The sequence below is a fragment of the Chrysemys picta genome, chromosome 9 (assembly GCF_011386835.1).
Source record: "Chrysemys picta bellii isolate R12L10 chromosome 9, ASM1138683v2, whole genome shotgun sequence".
In the NCBI taxonomy this organism is placed as follows: domain Eukaryota; kingdom Metazoa; phylum Chordata; order Testudines; family Emydidae; genus Chrysemys; species Chrysemys picta.
The window spans coordinates 101,594,522-101,613,145 of NC_088799.1; the positions used below are offsets into that span (position 1 = coordinate 101,594,522).

The window sequence follows — 18,624 nt, forward strand, 5'->3', positions numbered from 1 at the left end:
AGCCAGCAATCTGGTTCTGTTTTGGTTTAGGAGGAGCCCATCCTTTCTTTATAGGCTCCTTTTTTCTCAAAAGGTTCCCTAGTTCCTAATAAACCTAAATCTCTCCTCTGAAAACCAGTGAGTCTTACCCAGTCATGGAGACCCTGCAGTTCTGCCTGTCCATGGAACTGGAAGCATTTCAGAGCGTGCTCCCCCGGAGGTCCTGTTCTAAAGCCCTGGGAAGGAATACGGTTGGGAACTTCCCTTGCCATTTATTGTAGGGTCGGATAGGCATGCCTTGTGCGCACACAACTCTCCCTTTGCAGTGGGGGCTGGGGGGATATTCGAGGATCAGCATCATAAGATGAACAGGAGTACTTGTGGCACCTTAGAGACTAACAAATTTATTAGAGCATAAGCTTTCGTGGACTACAGCCCACTTCTTTGGATGCATATAAGTGGGCTGTAGTCCACGAAAGCTTATGTTCTAATAAATTTGTTAGTCTCTAAGGTGCCACAAGTACTCCTGTTCTTTTTGCGGATACAGACTAACACAGCTGCTACTCTGAAACCCATCGTAAGATGGAGATTTTTCTCACTGAAAGGTGACTGTTTTTTCCAGTGGCTGGGAGTCCTATGGTGCTAAGGGCTGCACGTGGTAAGAGAGAACCCCTGCCCTGCAGATCTTACAGGCTAATAAGTCAGACAAGGGTGGGAGAAAGGAAAGGTTATTATCCCCAGTTTATATACGGGGACCCGAGGCACAGAGAGGCAAAGTGAGCTGCCCCATGAAGTCCAGGGAAGAGCTGGGAAGTGAGCACAGATTTCTTCAGTCCCAGTCTAACCACCGTGTGAGCTTTCCTCTCGCTGTCGGGTTGCAAGCCTTCTGCACTCTCTTGGAGCATGCTACAGCGAAGGGGAAGCTGATGCAAACAGAGGAAAACATTTTAGTTCCTGTTTCATCTTTAGTAGAACAAGCCACTTACTGGGGGGAAAACAACCCAAGTACAGAACATTTTTTACCATTTTTTTAATGTAAGCGCATTCTGAGCTCACTGCTCCTAGCAAGTTACCTGTCTCCCTCTGGGTGTCAAGCCACTTACCACTTTTTCTATGAATGACTCTTGCTCAAGCTGATTGCAAGAGGAAATGTCTCGTTTATTTCCAACCATCAGGGCTTTGGTGCTTTTCTGACTCTAGAAACAGCAGCGGTTCCAAGTGTTCCAGTGACAGGGCGAGCTCGACGGAAGAGCCTTTTGCAATGGCAAAGTGTGAGTTTATTCCCCCCGGTGTCTCTCTCTAACACTAAGGCCTTGACTCCACGTGGCCAGCTGTGCCTGCCCACGTCTCTGCGGCCGGGAACAAGGCCAGCGGATTTGGTAGGTGTAAGCTTACACGATTGCTCGTCAGAGTGAAAGACGAACCTATAGATCTGTTCTTAAATAAGCTCTGTGCCGGGGTGACCTTTCCAGCAGCATCTGCAGTAAGTGCTGTTACCGGGGAGAGCCAGAGTTACCTGCACTGCAGTCTGGGAGGCTGGCGAGGGTGGCGCCTGGCAGGGGCGCTGCGCAGGGGCTGGATTTGGGCTAATGGCAGTGGCCCAGCGAGCAGGAAGGAGGCTATATCCTGGCTGGAAATCACCCCAAAATCTGCCTCCCTGCTCAGGCCAGGCCCAGAGGGGCGTGCTGTGCTGCTCCCTTCGCACGGGAAGCACCCCCATGGGCTCTAAGGGCAGGAGAGGGGGTGCTGTGAGGTGGCTGGCACCTCTCCAGGCTGGCGGAGGGAGAGCTCTGCAGCTGGGTGTCGCCTCCGCGGGCTGGTCTCCGCTGGGCAATGAGGCCAAGCGTGCCCAGCCTGCAGCAGCCGCGGTGTCTCTGGGAGGTGGCTCCTGGAGCGGAGCGGAGTGGAAGTGACCAGGGCTGAAGCAGGCGAGGGGGATGCTCCCGGCTGGCTTGTTCTGCATAGCCACGTGGGCTCTGCTGGCATAAGGCTCATCCAACCAGCAAGGCGTTAGAGAGATTCCAAGCTGGGTCTGAAAGCCAAGTTCAGGGATGTGCCATCAAAACCAATCTGCCCATTTGCAGCGTGCTCATCAGCAGGGCGCCGGAGCGAGGACCCGGGGACTTGGCTCAGGGCAGCCTGTCTGCAGGGGTAACGGGACAAAACCGAGAGACCTCAGCTGAAGGACATCTGCCCAAGGCAGCTCAGCCGTGCCCCCCTCAGCTAGCCCACAGCCAGACCAAAAGTGTGTATTGCTCCACAACCATCTTCAACTTCCACAAGTCTAACAGCTCTAGCCCAGGATTCAGAGCTCGCATCTTTCCTACAATACAGACCAGACAGCCCCAGGCCCCATCAGCCCATCTCAGGATAGCTTGTGGCCTCGCAGCTATGGAAGACTTTCCAGTGACTTCAGTGGGAGCTGGGCTAGGGAACGTTTTGAAAGCAAGAGGAGGAAATGAGAGAGCTATGAATGAGCTTTGCCAGCGATCCAGAATGTCCCAGCTGCTCTGATGGTAGGAACGTTACAAACGTCTGTCCAGAATGGGGACGGTGCTTCACAGATGAAGCTACAGTACAGAATGTAAGAGAATACACATGATAGTGCATTCGGGGCACGTGCCATTTGGAAATATACACCAGAGCCCATTCCCACTGCAGCACGGCTGAATGTGGCAGCCAAGCTTAATAAAATCTCCATTTAGCTTTTACACTGTCGGAGCTCCAGTGGGAAGCCTGGGGAAAAATCCATTTTTCAAGGCTTGCTCTACATTTGAATGGGCCTCTGTGGTCCCGACGGCAGACAGTGTTTTCTCCAATCCGGCCTTAGTGCTGAATAAATAGATCACTTTGATCTATTTCTTATGAGGCGACGCAGAAAGGAGGAAGAAATGTTTGGATAAGCCCCAAAGAGCTGTGGATTTAGAAAAACCCTCTCCAAAGAAAGCAGCCAGCTAACCCTTGCTTTAAACAGAGAGAGAGATTTAATAGGAGATGTTAAAGCGATAAAAAGCCCTTTGAAAAGAAGCTGTTGGTTTTAAGGCTTTATGCTAGCACTTAGGGCTTGTCTACACGCAGAAATGAATCTGGAATAAGGAAGGGTGTGAATTTAAAGCGTATTAACTCTGTGTGGCCGCTCTTATTCCGGAGTCACGCTCCAAGGAGCCAAGCCCTTAGTTTGAGATGTTCCAGTCGTATTCCTCTCCCCACCCATCTGGGATCACTCAGAGCCCTAGAGGTGGGCACACATCGGAAAGCGCTCCCTATGGCTGTCTGCTGAACGGTCTGGTGCGCCAGGTCAGGTTTGCATGGCTTGGCAGGTACCCAAGTGCAGAGTCTTGTCTATCACGGAACAGAAACCCTGAGAAATGCCGCAGGCTCGTTAGCGTCAGGGCACTGCCAGGGCTGTGAACATGGAAATGGTGGAGACCCAGTGGCAGTGTTGCTGCCAGGCATGGTCTTGACCTGGTTTAGCTTTTCCCTGGTGGATAAAGTCTGATGGACATGGCATGTGACACACACGTGCTCCTCTCCATCTGACCTGGCTGTTTGCTTTGTACATTGCCCTGAATCGGAATGTGTGGATCCAGCCCTGAAGTCCCATCATTACCGTGTACTCATTAGAAGGATGGGATGAGGTGCGGACCGTCAGGGGCAGGCAAACTTTTTGGCCTGAGGGCCGTATCAGGTTTCGGAAATTGTATGGAGGGCCGGTTAGGGGAGGCTGCACCTCCCCAAACAGCCACACGTGGTCCAACCTCTGCCCCCATCCGATCCCCTGCTTCTCGCCCCCTGATGCCCCCCCCCCCAGGACTCCTGCCCTATTCAACCCCCCTGTTCCCCGCCCTCTGACCACCTCGACCCCTATCCACACCCCTGCCCCCTGACCACCACCCCGAACTCCCCTGCCCTCCATCCAACCCCCCCCTGCTCTCTGCACCCTGACCACACTGCCTGGAGGAATCCACACACCCAGCCCAGAGCCCGTATCTCCTTCCACACCCCAACCCCCTGCCTCAGCCCAGAGCCCCCTCCCATACTCCGAACCCCTCGGCTCCAACCCCCAGCCTGGAGCCCCCTCCTGCATCCCAAATCCTGGAGCCCTCACCCCCTCTCGCATCCCAACCCACTGCCTCAGCCTGGAGCCCCCTCCCATGCTCCAACCCCCAGCCTGGAGCCCCCTCCTGCATCCCAAATCCCGGAGCCCTCACCCCCTCTTGCATCCCAACCCACTGCCTCAACCAACCAGCACAGCAAGCAGGTGCCTGGGGCGGCCAATGGGGAAGGGGCGGCACATCCGGCTCTTCGGCGGCAATTCGGCGGCAGGTCCCTCAGTCCCTCTCGGAGGAAGGACCTGCCGCCAAAGAATGAAGCCGATCGCGGCTTTTTTTTTTTTTTCCCCGCCGCTTAGGATGGCAAAACCCCTGGAGCCGGCCCTGGCCCGGAGCCCTCACCCCTGGTGAAAATGAGCGAGTGAGTGAGGGTGGGGAGAGCGAGCGACAGAGGGAGGGGGTATGGAGTGAGTGGGGGCGGGGCCTCGTAGAAGTGGGGGGCATGGGCAGGGCCTCAGATGAGGGATGGGGCAAGGGTGTTCGTTTTTGTGAGGGTAGAAAGTTGGCAACCCTAAGGTGCAGAGAATCGGAAATCAAGGAACTGAAGTTGATGTGTTGGAAGTTAGGCCTAACTGGTGGAAAAAACAATGAGAGGATGCGTGGTTTTGCCCATTGCTGCCTTTTGGGGTCCTTAAAAAGAGACTCTGGGGGAGGCCACAAGAAATTTTACCATCGCCGTGGCTGCTGTGGAAGAATTGTTGTCAAACCTTGGGGGAAGATGCTTGACCATCATCTCTGGATCAGCAAGGACCCCAACCTGACACGTGAGATCCCGCTCTGCCTTCCCCCTCCCTTGTGCTCCTTTTTGCCCCAGATCTTCCTCCTACCCTATCTCTTTCTTTCTCTCAGCTTCTCACTTGATCCTGAAATCAGCTGGACTGTATGGCACCAGCACAGTGAGATGAGACAGGTCATCCACCTCTGTCCCACCTGAGAAGGAGCAGTGAAAGAGAGGGACCTGACCAGACAATGTCCCTGACCACGGAGGTGAGAGGAACTGGCCAATCTGCCAGCCCAAAGCATCCATCCATGACTGACCAGCCGCCCTGTATCCTGAGAACATCAGCAAAAGCCATATTTCCCCCACCTTTACTATCCTACCTCTTCCCTCCCTTCTCTATCTGTCTGCTTTGTCTAAGGCAAGAACGTGAGTATCGGTCTCAATTCAGAATTGAACAACAGAGCTAAGCCGTTCTCCCCCACCAGGAAGGACTGTGCCACCGAATAAGAGACTTTAACCAATATTCACTGCCTCCAGACAGGACTTTGGTAGGTTTTGATTAAGTTTATTTTACATAAACAATCAATTTCAGTTCTAATGCTCTTTATCTGTTTTTGAGTCTTTTCCTTTTGTGCGTTTCAGTTAATACATTTCTAACCTTAGTCTGAATGTTATGGAGTGTTTGCCATGGTATTAAGCAGGCTGAGGTCTCGGTAGATCAAATCCCAGACCTTGTTTAACACTGTTTAATGTAGGGCTGTGATTGGATTATGCCCATCTATTCTATCTAAATTAATACAAGGAGTGTGGCAGATTGAACCTCGACTGCCCAGTGTATAAGGCAGGCCTGGGCTCCCTGACCAGCCAGGGGAAAGGTGGCGTGAAGCCCTTGGGAAGGGAATAAGGACGACTGAGCATCCCGAGAGCAGGGTGTATGGATCACTAGGCCCAGAATTGAGAGCAGCAGACCTGCAGGAGGGATCAGACATTCGTTATTGCTGGACTTTCTGTTACCTCGGAAGGGGTGGAACCCACTGTGACATTCTGTGCTTTGGGGGAGCATCCTGTAACCCCCAGATTCCTCATTTTCATATCATCGTGAGCCTACATCTAAAGCAGGCCTTGTAAGGGATCAGGGGAAATGTTATGATCTGCTGAAAGTCATTTCTCTATCCATATACACCTCTACCCCGATATAACACGACCCGATATAACACGAATTCGGATATAACGCGTAAAGCAGCGCTCCGGGGGGGCGGGGCTGCGCGCTCCAGTGGATCAAAGCAAGTTCGATATAACGCGGTTTCACCTATACCGCGGTACGATTTTTTGGCTCCCGAGGACAGCGTTCTATCGGGGTAGAGGTGTGTGCAGATCATTAATGCATGTGAAGTTATGAGAATTGTGTTGTATGGTTGCCGCTAAAACATGATGTAAATGGGGGCATCAGCCAGAGATTAGCTCCCCAGAGGCAACAGCAAGGAAAGTAGCCAACACCCAGGCGGGTTTCAAACAATCCATCACCAGCCACTGTCCAGCAACGAGCTACAATGCAATGACTCACCTGCATGAAGCCACACCAGGGGAATTCCTCAACCTTGCCTGGAAACTCAGCACTGCCCCAGACATGCCTGGACTTGTCTTCTAAGCACATGGACTGAGGGTATAAAACAGACAGAGCCCAGTATGTGTCCACTCTTTCTCCTGCCCCCACCAACGCTGCAAGTAACTAAGGCTATGTGTACACTACCGCGGTAAGTCGACCTACGCTACGCAACTTAAAATCAACCTTTTATAGTCAATAAATTGGTTTAGCTGTTTATCTTTACCAGTGAGTTTGTATGAAGTGTGTGGCAAATTTGCTCAGGTTTACAAAGGCTGGTGTATGTCCACTTTCCATTGATGAAGTGGTGAACCAATTAATAAATCTGTGTTGCTCGTCTTGTGCAGTGCAGGATGGTATATTCCTGGGGTCCCGGGCTGGGAGCTGAGGGGATCTGACTCTGGTGCCTTTCTCCGTGTGATTCATGAGTGGCTCTGGGAGCATTCGTGGAATCTAGCTGGGTGTGGGGCTCCACGTGCTGTTGTGCTGAGTGATCACAGCGCCTGGAGGGGTTTGCTGCTGGTCACTAGCGAGGCATTGTGAGAGACAGCCCAGGCTGGAGAGTCAAGGGGGCACAGCGGTCCCACAGTCCCAGGCTGCACCCTGGGGATCCCGTCACACCCACATGATGTTGCTGGAGGACTAAGTCATGAGAAGAGGCAGACCGGAGCAGCAGTCCACAGGGGATGCTAGAGGAGGAGAGCCAGCCATGCTACTCCCAGCTGCAAAGGGAGGTGCCAGCAATGAGTCCATCCTGCTGCAGGTACTTAGGCTCCTAAAGCAGCAGTTAGGCCCAAGGCATTTTTGAAAATCCCAGTAGGTGTCTAGGTCCAAACCCATTCAGCCTTTGCTTTTGCACTCAACTATTTGCTGGCTGTCAGACCACAGCGCTGGCGAAGTGACGATTATTCTAGTTTATTATTTGTATTACTGTAGCACCTTGGAATCCCCAGTCATGGCGCGGGCCCCCGTTTGTGTTAGACGCCGTACGAACACAGAACACAAAGAGGGTCCCACCCTGTTAGAGTGCAGCCCACGAAAGCTTCTGCCCAAATAAATGTGTTAGTCTCTAAGGTGCCACAAGGACTCCTGCTCTTTTTGCTGATACAAACACGGCTGCTACTCTGAGACCTGTCAGGTCGGCTCTGGTGGACTTTAGACGGATGCTGGAATTATCTTGTTGCTCATCAATCACTGAGGCTCTTCTGAAAATCTACGTGAGTGGTGACCATTTCAGCCTTCCTCTAATTTTATTTTTTGAATAAATCTCAACCCCTTCTCCTGTAAAGAGCCTATAGAACGTAACCAATTGCTGAAGGGCTGTGTCAGCAAGGCCTTTACTTAAAAGGAGAAGGAAAACGCACAGCAATCTGCCCTTAGCTATCCCCTAAGTGTTTATAGCAGATCCAGCCCTGTAGTCTCTGAGCGCCTCCCCGCCACGCTCTTGCCCAGAAAGGGGTTTCTTTTCCACTGGGAATTAGTATAAATTCTACATCCATTCACTGGAAAATAATGAGCATTGTATCTGGGCTCTGTCCGGTTAATAGAAAGTGCTGCCCCAGAAGCTGGAGTCTGAGAATCCCTCCACACTCCTCAACCCCGTAATATGTTTGTTCTAATATCCTGATAGGGTCGGCCCAGAGAGGGCAGGGAGGAATAATCTAGTTTCCTTTTTAAGTTCAGAATTAATTTAGAGTGTTCCTCTCACGTCTCTTCAAAGATTGTTTCAGCTGGAGGTCACTGAATTCATCTCCTGCCGGAGTCGTCCTTGCTAAATGCCAAGGGAGCTCAGTACCTCTCCGCTGGTTGAGTGACAACTGCCTTCGTGTGCATGGAGAGGCCACCGGCGAAGTCTCGGGTGCTGTCTAGAGAGGGGAGAAACGCTCATATCCACCAACCTGCCCGTAAGCAAGGAGTGAGTCGTTCCTGCACGCTGCCTCAGGCCACGCAGCCTTTCTCTGGGAAGCCAGTTGGGGAAGGCTCACGGTGGCTTGCTCTGGCCGCCGATGGCCCTGTGGGGTTGTTACAGCAGTTGGGGTGCGGCTGTGGTGGCTATAAACCAGGGGTGGGCAAACTATGGCCCGCGGGACCCTCCTGCCCGGCCCTGGAGCTCCTGGCCCGGGAGGCTCGCCCCCGGCCCCTCCCCCGCTGTTCCCCCTCTCCCGCAGCCTCAGCTCGCCCCGCTGCCGGCGCAATGCTCTGGGCGGTGGGGCTGTGAGCTCCTGGGGCAGCGCAGCTGCAGAGCCCGGCCTGACCCGGTGCGCTGTGCGGTGCGGTGGCAGCGTGGCTGGCTCCGGCTGCCTGTCCTGGTGCTCCAGGCAGCACGGTAAGAGGGTGGGGGTGGGGGGTTGGATAGAGGGCAGGGGAGTTCGGGGGGCTGGGAAGGGGTGTGGATAGGGGTCGGGGTAGTCAGAGGATGGGGAAGGGGGGTGGATGGAGTAGGGGTCCTGGGGGGCAGTCAGGAAGGAGAGGAGGGGTTGGATGGGGCAGCAGGGGGCAGTCAGGGGTGGAGGTTCAGGGGACGGTCAGGGGACAGGGAGCAGGGGAGTTGGATGGGGCAGAGGGGGTTGGATGGGGACGGGGGCCGGACCACGCCTGGCTGTTTGGGGAGGCACAGCCTCCCTTAACCAGCCCTCATACAATTTCCGAAACCCAATGTGGCCCTTAGGCCAAAAAGTTTGCCCGCTCCTGCTATAACCCTCTCCTAGCCCCTTGTGCCAGCCGCATGCCACTAATGAGATGGCAAAGGGGCCACTATGACAGCGCTGTGCTGCCTAGGGATTCCTCTGTGGCTTTAGGGCAGTTTTACGCTCCTGGAGAACAGGGCCGGCTCTACTGTCTTTGCCCTAACGGCACACGGGCTGCCCCCGCCATCCGCGGCGGCAATTCGGCGCGCTGCTTGGAGCGGCAAAAACACACGGAGTGCCGCCCCTTGCAGATTGCCGCCCCGAGCACCTGCTTGGAACGCTGGTGCCTGGAGCCGGCCCTGATGGAGAAGCACAAAGCTGCCCAAACGCGGCTTGGGATCTGGCCCTTTGAGTGGCACTTGGCAGCGAACAGGGAGCGGGTGCAGCCCTAGGCTAACTGGTGTGAAGTGCCCCATTCTGCGTTAGCTGTATGGCGGGTCGGGGACTGGTCTCCAAGGGCGGAGCACAGGCCCGGGAGCCAGGTGGGAGCTGCGCAAAGGAAGAAGTGATTTCACATCAAGGCCCTGCCCCTAGCTGGGAATCCAGGAGCACAGAGGAACCCAGAAGTGTCCTCAATGACACAGGATGAGGTGTTGCTCTCTGTGGTACTTGTGGGACCCCCCAGGTCTGAGCACCTCACAGTCTTTAATGGAGGTATCCTCCTGCACCCCAGGAAGCGAGTGCTTGCATCACTTAATCATGCTTGAGCCAATGTCCCATTGCACATGCGGGGAGCCGTCACATCACCCAGTAGCACCCTGGCAGTCGGGGGCAGAGCAGAGAGTTGAACCCCCAGTCTCCCAAGTCCGGTGCCCAGACGTCTGCCCCATCCGTCCTCTCCGAGTCCCCAAGAGAAAGGAAAGGGTGGCCCTGTCCTGCTGTGTGCGCTTCCGGCTGCCTCCAAGCATCCCTTCGGTCAGCCCTGGCTCGAGCATGGGCTTCCTCCCAGTTTTCCTGCCCGTCTCTCTTCGGGCCACATACTGTAGTTGGAGCGCGGGGAGTTCGGAGCACCGCTGCCCAGGTGCTGGGATCCGCAGAGGGGCTCGGGTGGAGGGCCTGGCAAAGCGGCACTGAAACCCAAACCAAGCAAGGCTCTTAAAGCGAAAGCCAAGCGCTTAGAGATCAGGATTCGTTGCTGCCCCTTCTCAGAGGAGCTGCTTTCCGTCTTGCACTGACGGTGTGCTTTAGCCAGAGGCATCTGGCTCCCGCAAAGGCTGCACCGGAGAATGCAGGTGCCTGACGCTGAGGAGAGGAAAGCAACTGATCGTTGTCTGTGACCTCTGGTAAAGGAGCGGTTGTCGCTGTCCGTCTCAGATGTTACTCACCATGTTCTCATGCCCGCTGAGGCTGATCCTCAACCCTCTAGCAACGCACTGGCTGCCGAACAGAAAGTGCTGCCAGTCACTGGAGGACCAACTGCCAGCAGGAAATTCAAAATGCCACATGCAGCAGCCCGGGTGTTATGCCTTCACCCCCACATTCAGCCACAGGATAGCACCGGAGATCTTCTGCACCGAGTCCTCTGACCGTCCCGTGCCCTACTGCAGTAACAGGCCCGGACGGACACAGCCGTGCGTCTACAGCACAGCTGAGTGCAAAGCATTTGTAGCTGAAGTGGTGTAACAGCGGCTGCTCCTTTAAGGGCAGGGGGCATGGGGCCAGTCAGCCCGGCTAAGTTACCACAGCCAGCTGGGCAGGGGGCAGCTGAGAGGAGCTGGGCGCCGGCCCTGAAGCAGGGTGAGGGGAGGGTGTGTCACTCTCCGTGCAGAGAGAGGCCAGGGGAGAAGCTGGAGCCCGGGGTGGGCAGAGGAAGTGCTTTTATTCTGAGGGGTTGCCAAAGTTTTATGTTTGAGGAATAAACATGTGCTTAGAAAGAGACTTGGGCCTGGCAGCGAGTCCCTCTGGGAATGTCGGGGCGCCTGCCTGCATGAGGGGAAACTGAGGCAGTGGCTATCCAGAATCCGGACCAGATAAGGCGACACTGCTACAACCGGCCATTTAAAAAAATGTCAAAAATAAAAAAGCGAATCCAGTCGCCAATACATGGGACCAGTGTGCAAGGCAGCAAGAAGCCCTCAGCCCCAAAGCAGCCCCATGCCTGCTACAATAGCTCGTTTGCAGACTCACTTTTCACAGTTTCTCCTGTTGGCATGAGACCTCCAGAAAGCGCAGTCCTTTCCTATGGCCCTATCCCTCCAGACTGGCCTGCAAACATCGCCTGCCAGCGCTCAGCTCGGACACAGCTATGCTGCGGGTGCTGCAGGGCCAGAATGTCGATGTCTCCTCTACACCAATGGAAGGGGGTTTTCTATCGATGTAGCTGATCCACCTCCCTGAGTGCGATAGCTAGGGTGATGGACATTCTCCCGTCAACCCAGCCACATCTACACGGGGGAGTTAGGTCGGCTTAACTACAGCACTCAGGGGTGTCAATTTTCCACACCCCTGAGTGCGATCACTAGGTTAATCTACATGTTAAGTGTAGGCCATGTCAGCCCACAGCTAGCTGTCCAGAACTGTGCAGGAGCATCTGATTTGGGAGGTGGGGGTAGGGGAAGGAATCGGAAAGGCAGGCAGGAAGGAATGTCCATTAAATCAAGGCTCTGTCCCATGAGACACGTGCTCTGCTGGCCACCCAGCCTGTATGCTGTGATTGCGGGAACTCTTACCAGCCGATCTGGGGTAGGACTTGAGTAGGTGCTACCAGGGCCTGCTGCTGTAGGAAGTGGTCTTCTAACAAAACCTCAGTGGCCTGGTCAAATGTTCTGCCTCCTTGGATTCCCCACTCTTGTTTCAATCGGTTAAGGTCTGCTTTACTGCCCATCCTAAGCCCGCACGTTGCTGTGTGCTGTCTGTTTAACCCCTAGCTAAGGGGGCTGCAATTTAGTTGTGGTTAAAGTGTTGAGCGTTTGCCTGTAGTTTGTATTGAAATGTACATTTGTCAAGTTCTCTGGAACCCCAGGCATCAGCAGAGCTGCGTGGCCTCGGAGAGCGTTGAGGGCCCAAGAGCCTCCGAGATAGACAGTGACCAGTTTTAAATCCGCCCTGATTACTTAGGAATCTGCAAACCCCCTAATTGCCCCTGGCAGATCCCCAGAGTCAGGCGCGCCTTCTCCAGTCCTGTGCATGCCGGGACTGGCAGTGTCTCAGCCCCTCCCAAGGTCTCTGCTTGGAAAGGTGCCGTGTGAAAGCACCAGGACAGGAAGGTGGGGCGTCAGACCCCAGGATGGAAATCCCCCCGCCTCGCGCTCCCCTTAGCGGGCTGCCAGATACAAAGATGATCCAGGTGAAGTTTGAATTCCCGCAGCATGTTCCATTGCTTCACCGGCCAACACTAGTATTGAACAATCCCGGGCTCTGGGGTCACACAAAGCAGTTGCTCTGTGATTTCGACTGTGTGGGTTGGAATGGGAAAGAAGGAAAATCAACGTGCTGCCCCAGTGTCCTTGGTAAAGTGGAAGTAAATAATTCAGTGCACGAGCACTTGCTAGTCTCTGTTTTTAGCTACGCTGTTAATTGACACACAGATGAGAATTGAGGATTAGCATCACCTAGTGCACAGCTCCCAGCAGCAGGCTGACTTGCTGTTCTTCCCATTTCAGTGCGTAGGGTGGGCTGTGAAATGACTCACCGGTCACGTTCTCGATTAATCATTAATGAAAGGATCGGCCCAAGAAAACTGATGCAAATGGAGCCAGCCACTCCTAGGAAAACATCTCTCTGGGCCTGGAACGGCATTTCTTGCTCACCCTAAACTAGTAGTTGAGTCACTCGGCGGTTTTGGGTGGGTCAGAAATGCCGGATTAAATGTGTGACTATTCCATAGCTAACCCCCTGCATAACCGTCTCTGTTGATATCCAATGTTCTGTCTAGCTCCCGAACACGGAGGACTTGTGTGCCCTTCCTAGGTAGGGCCATTCTGCTCTCACTTTACCCCCGGGGGGGAAGTACACACCATAGAAGTCAGGGGCTTTAATCCAGATTTACACCAGTGCAGGAGTGAGAAGAGTTTGGCCCTTTGTGTTTCTAGACTTCTTGGGGGATGGATAGTCTCTTCCCAGGCTCCCATCTCATTGCCAGCTTAACTCAATGACAAGAAATCCTTGATGCTTTTTCATTAGTGCTGCATTCAGCCCTGTGCAGTATCCAAACTTGGCATGAAGAGGGGAGGCAGATTTCTCACTTAATAAAATGTTTTAAAAGCATTTGTCATTGCAGGCAAGGCAGCTCTACGCCGTGCCAGTGGCAGGGCAGGTCTAGCCACGGCGGGGAAGTCCCTGGGGCTGCGGATTAGGACACCCGACCAGCAGCCTGCCCTCCTCCTACATCGCAGGATTCCTTGCAGGAGGATGGGCACCTCGCTTTCGCCGCAGGCCTGAGCTCGCTTAGCGCTACTTGCTGAGCTGCTCTGGGCTGCATTCTGCCCGTGCTTGAACTGAGCTTGGCATGGAGACTGAGGGGCTGGGGGCACCTCCCTCTTGTTGGGGTTGCCGGGAGCTGCTTCAGCCTCTTGTGCAGGTAAGAGCAGCCTCCCAGCCTGCCCTGACTTGTGCCCGGCTCCCCACACTCCTTTTGGGCCATTTTGCTCGTTGGGGCAGGGACTATGTGTTGTCTGTGCAGCGCCTAGCACGGTGGGGCCCTGGCCCATGCCGGGGGCTCCTAGGTACTGCGGTAATACAAATAACTAACAGTCATTGTGGCTGCTAGCTCCAGGAATGCCACCGCCGTGCCGTGGGGCACGGGCTTCGTAGAGCCAGGCTAGCCCGCTCTGGGCAATGCAAGGAGATCCCTTGTGCTGGGGGAATTCCCCTGGGGACAGATCCAACTGGCTTGCAGCCTCTGGCCATTGACAGCTGCAACTTGAGACTTTATGTGCCAAGTACAGACCGGCTGGAAGCGGCAGCAGCTCCATGGAGGATAAAGGCGATTCAGCCTCTTGCTCCAGGCTGGCATTTGGTCCTGGCAGAGCCTTTCCCTCCTCCGCTCTCACCCCTGAGGGGACGAGAGAGGCGCTTTGCGGGGAGCTGAGATCCAAATGCCGTGACCCCCCCGAGTTCCAAGAGCTGCCTGGTGTCCAAGACAAACTCAGTCTGTGCTCCTAACCCCCCTTCCCACCCTCTCCTGCTGGGAACGGTTTGAAGACATTGCCTATGCAACTGTCTCACGTGCAGAAAGGGGCGAGAGATGATTTAAAGGCTTGCAATCCCCTGGCCTGGCCTCCCCTCTCTGCAGCACTGGCAGGAGGACTTTGTCGGTTACAAGAGCTGGTGGGGGCGGCTGCGCAGCGAACTGTTGGCTTCTGTATCAGATCCCAGCCACACCCGGTGTGGTGGGCAGAGCAGGAACAAGACGCTAGCTGTCTGCTCTGCGTCGAGCACAGCTCCTGAACACCCCCTGGTGCAAGCCTTTGTGGTTACCCTGCTGGCAGCAGGACCATTTTGCTGGCAATAAATGTGTCACTGGATCACGAGCAGAGATAATGAATCATAAGTACCCACTGCCAACGAGCCCTTTCCTCGAGAGGAGCTGCAGGGTATGAATCAGAAACAGGGAAACGGAGAGAGAGAGACTCACAGAATCGGCTTTTCTCCCTCCCCCTCGGAGCTCGGGCTGTCAAAATGAGGGACCGCCTCTGTCCTAAATCTAATTGGCCCATGCTTCTGAGAAAACAGCCTAAAAAGGCAAGAATCCTTCAGCAGTAGCACAGGTGCAGAGGCTCCAGCCAGACTCTGGGTGAGGATTTATTTCCCCCATCCCTTTGGGCTGATGAGCGAGTTCATTATTCCTAAGGTGGCCATTAGCTGAAGTTTAGCTCCATTCATCATGCACATTGGTTGCCCTCTGTACCCAAAGCACCAATGAAGACCGGGCGTAATGGCTTAAAATGGAGACGTTATTTGTCACTTCCCCTCCTGAAAGCTTGCGTTGTGCAGACTGGTTGCTGTAAGCTCTGCTATCTACGATCATTGCACCGGGGATCTTCAGAATGAAAGGGCCGAGTCAGACTGGGTCGGTCATCGTCGACTCCCTGTGCTCTGGGCTGTAGTCTTTCTGCCTTCGTGTCCCCATCTGTAATGGGGTGGGTACTGCCCTGTCTCCCAGGAATGCTGTGATGGTGCCTGGATCTCCAAAGCTCTCAGCACCCAGCAGCTGCCCCTCTTCTCTGCACCCTCCGGGGAAATCTGACACTGCACTGAGAGGCTTCAACAGGAGCTGAGCTCTGTAGGAAAATCAGCGGTGCATCATGATTTGATTTGTCTTCTGTTCAATAATATCCCATTTTGATGCTATTCAGCCTCAGATCCTCGTGCCTGTGTTTCCTAGATCCACAACTGATGGACAGCTCGGCAGATAGGGAAACCTTGGGGCTCCCTGCCCAGCCATATGTCGCACCAGTGTTGGGGTTACTATGCCTGCCTGAGCCAGAGTTCTTCCATGTTTAAACTCTGTCCTTCCATGTTTAACTCTGATCGACCTCAACAACCAAGGACAGGAATTGGAATGTGTAAATAGCCAGTTAGCAATTACGACCTTGTTCATGCCAGGTACCAAACCATAATGATGAGGTTTGCATGTTTCTAGCTGGGGAAGGGGTAATAAACTAAGGGTAAACAGGACCAAATAACTGTTTAGGGAGAAGTTACTAACAAGCTAGATTTATAGCCCTAGAATGATTTAGTTGCTTAAATGTATAAACATGCCTTCGGTAGAGAGGGGAGGGGGAGTAGAGGAGGGGTGGTAGAGAGGGGGGCTTAGTTGTAAAATGTATAAAGAAGAGAGAAACTGTTTTTGCTGGTGTGCTCGATTTGAGACTTGCCTGTCTCCTTGCACCACTTTGGGATCTCAAATAAACTTTGATTGTTTCTCCACCCCGGTATGTTTATTGGCGTGAAGCACTCCGGGCACCGAACCTCACTGTTGCTGTCCTCGGGCCCCTGTGCCGGCAACACCAGTGCCGAGTGCAAATAAATGAAGAAGCTGTGTGTGCTACGCTCACTGAGGCATTCAGAACGAGGCAAGCCTCCAGCCTCACCTGTGTAGATTCTAGTCCTCTGGTTTCCTTTAATCTCGTAACTGTTTCAGTTATGAGGTGTTAGAACCAGGTCTAGAGCCTGCTCCGGCTCCCACTGAAGTCCGTGACCAAATTTCCCATTAGATTGAATGAGATCAGAGTTGGGCCCCTAACTGCATTTGGGGGAATGGAGACGGGGAATTGGGCTTGGTCTCAGCATGTGGAGTTCTCCTCGGAAACGGAGTTCTCTTGTTCTCGGTAAAGACTCAGACAATGCCGAGCACGGTATAAGTTAAGGAAATCAAGGCTTTTGTATCCTATGTTCCTGCTATAGAATTCGGCCTCCGGTTCCGTCCCTGGAGTGAACCTGGCAGGAGGGAGTGTAGCCACGCTACAGCCAAGCCAGGGTTAATGTAACAGCCTGGATCCACACTGGTGGTGTGCTCCGCTTCATGGCATGCAAACCGTGGTTCACAGGTCCACAGCAAACCACCGCTGTGAATGCTTCCACTGAGTGCTGTGGGAGAACTGCTTTGTCCCTTCTGCGGCTCGTGGGCAGAAATCCTCAGCTGACTCACCGAACTGGTTCTGGGAAGCAGCGTTCCTCATTTCTGTCCAAGCTGGGGTCAAAGCCCAGACCCTGCTCGGTGCAGTGACCTGCAAGTGCCGTTTGGGTGAGAGGAGGAAGAAATGGGGAAGTGGGGCCAGAGAGGCAGTGTGTGCGGAGGAGACGAGACGTCTGGCAGCGGTTTGGGGCCATGAGAAGGTGATGTCCTTGCTTTCAGAAAGCTCAGCCCAAAAACCAAATCCCTGTTGCCAGGGAGCAACTCTGCCTCAGGAAGTGACTCTAGTCAGAGAGCCTGAAGCAGAGTGCAAAGTCCATTGCTGCTAGCCACAGCTTCTGCAAGGGAGCCTGACTCAAACTAACAACAATACAAGCCTTTCTTCCAAGCCTGAGCAGTGCTCACCTGCTAAGCCAAAGGACTTTGGAAATCCGGGTGTAACAGTGCAATCTGGTCACCCCTGTAACAGTATGAAACCACTCATGGTTCTTGGGAATCCATTTCTGTCCACGCTGACCAGGGAAATGTACTGGAAACCCTGCTGTAAATAATGTGGTGGTTGTTAGCGCAACTCCAATCATAGGCTCCCATCCAGCAACCTTCCTGACTTGTATTAAGCAACTAAGCTCATTGGCTTCAGCAGAACTCCTCACATGCTTAAATATTCACACGTTCTGGGACACCATGTGCTCAGAGCCTCTGCCTGCAATAGACCCAGTTGGCAGTAAAGTAAGGAAGTGGGGGGAGAAGGTAGGAGAAAGGGGAGAAATGGCATGTCAGAGGTCTGCCAGAAAACAGTGGGGAGGAGGGACAGAGCGGGAGAAGGAAGACGAGACCAAAGGAGGAAAACAGGAAGAGAGGGGATTGGACCCTGGCTTCTCAGTGTGGCGCCCGACTGGCCTCTGGAACCCCACAGCCATCTCAGTCTCACATGCTGGAGTGTCAGAAGGTCGTCAGAAACTCCTCAGCGACACAAGGACAGCTGAGCGGCTGGGCCCAGCAGAGATGTTACCAACCAGCTTCCCCTTCTACGCAGCCCCTGAGGAGGGAACTGCCACCAGAGGCAGGAGGCGGCAACTCCCCTGGGCAAGGCCAACCAACCTCCAGGAGGGGGAGAGCAGCAAGACACCTGGCTCGGCTCCCAACAGGACCTGATTAGCCGGCGTGGAGAGCAGGCCCTTTGCTCAACTCTGCTAGAGGAGTCCCTATGAGTGGGAGGATGGAGAGTTCAGTGCATCCTGCATGAGGAGATGCTCCGACGCTCTCCTGAAGCAGCATGTCACAGAGAAACCACCGTTTCCCCGCTGCAGAGTTGAGCTGCTCTCAGGAGGTAGCTGGGTTGCTCTGAGGTGAACCGGAGCTGCAGAGAGCTCCCAACTCAGGACTTAAACTAGAATGGCAAGTTGATTAAGGAGGCCCAGGACGGTGGGAGGGGCAGCTAGAGGAGGGAAAAAATAGCAATAGCAAAATGCTGCCCCGTCTGCAGCAGCTGGTGGCCTCTGTCTGTGTCATGTTCAAGCCTTATTTAAAAGTCTCAATAAACCAGGCTTGTCCCAGAGCTCCCAGCTGAACATTCATGGAGCGAGTGTTTAAAGTGCCAGCCAGCCCATCGCTGCAAGTGGAAGACTTATGGGAATGGGCACTAGGGGAAGAAAACCCAAAAGGGGAAGAGATGGTTAGAAATTAGAACAAAATATGGTCAAACATGCAGGGAAATGAGAGGTTTCTGACCACTTCCTCCTCAGCTGCTCGCGCACTCATCTCTGCTGGGAGCGCTCGCTTTTCTAGTGAAGATCGATACGTTGCTTTAAAATGAAAACTCATTGAGGGGTCAGGGTTTTTTTTTTTTTTTTTAAATTAAACTTAAAATTTACAAGTAATACTCTAGGGCTAGTCAGCTACCCCACGGCACGCGCTGGAGAGACTATCGGGGAACTACTGAGGCT

At 53.9% G+C, this 18,624-nt stretch overlaps 1 long non-coding RNA gene across 2 annotated transcripts; it reads left to right on the forward strand.

Annotated features, from left to right (window-relative positions):
• The first annotated feature begins 499 nt into the window (after positions 1 to 499).
• LOC135973474 (uncharacterized) lies at positions 500 to 16,393 on the forward strand. 2 transcript variants are annotated; one of them, XR_010590314.1, is made up of 4 exons: positions 500 to 6,566; positions 7,352 to 7,632; positions 8,136 to 8,330; positions 13,322 to 16,393. It is a non-coding gene; the product is annotated as an uncharacterized LOC135973474 (long non-coding RNA). The 2 variants fall into 2 exon arrangements; XR_010590313.1 differs by lacking the exon at positions 13,322 to 16,393 and having other exon boundaries at positions 8,136 to 8,780.
• The last annotated feature ends 2,231 nt before the right edge of the window (positions 16,394 to 18,624 follow it).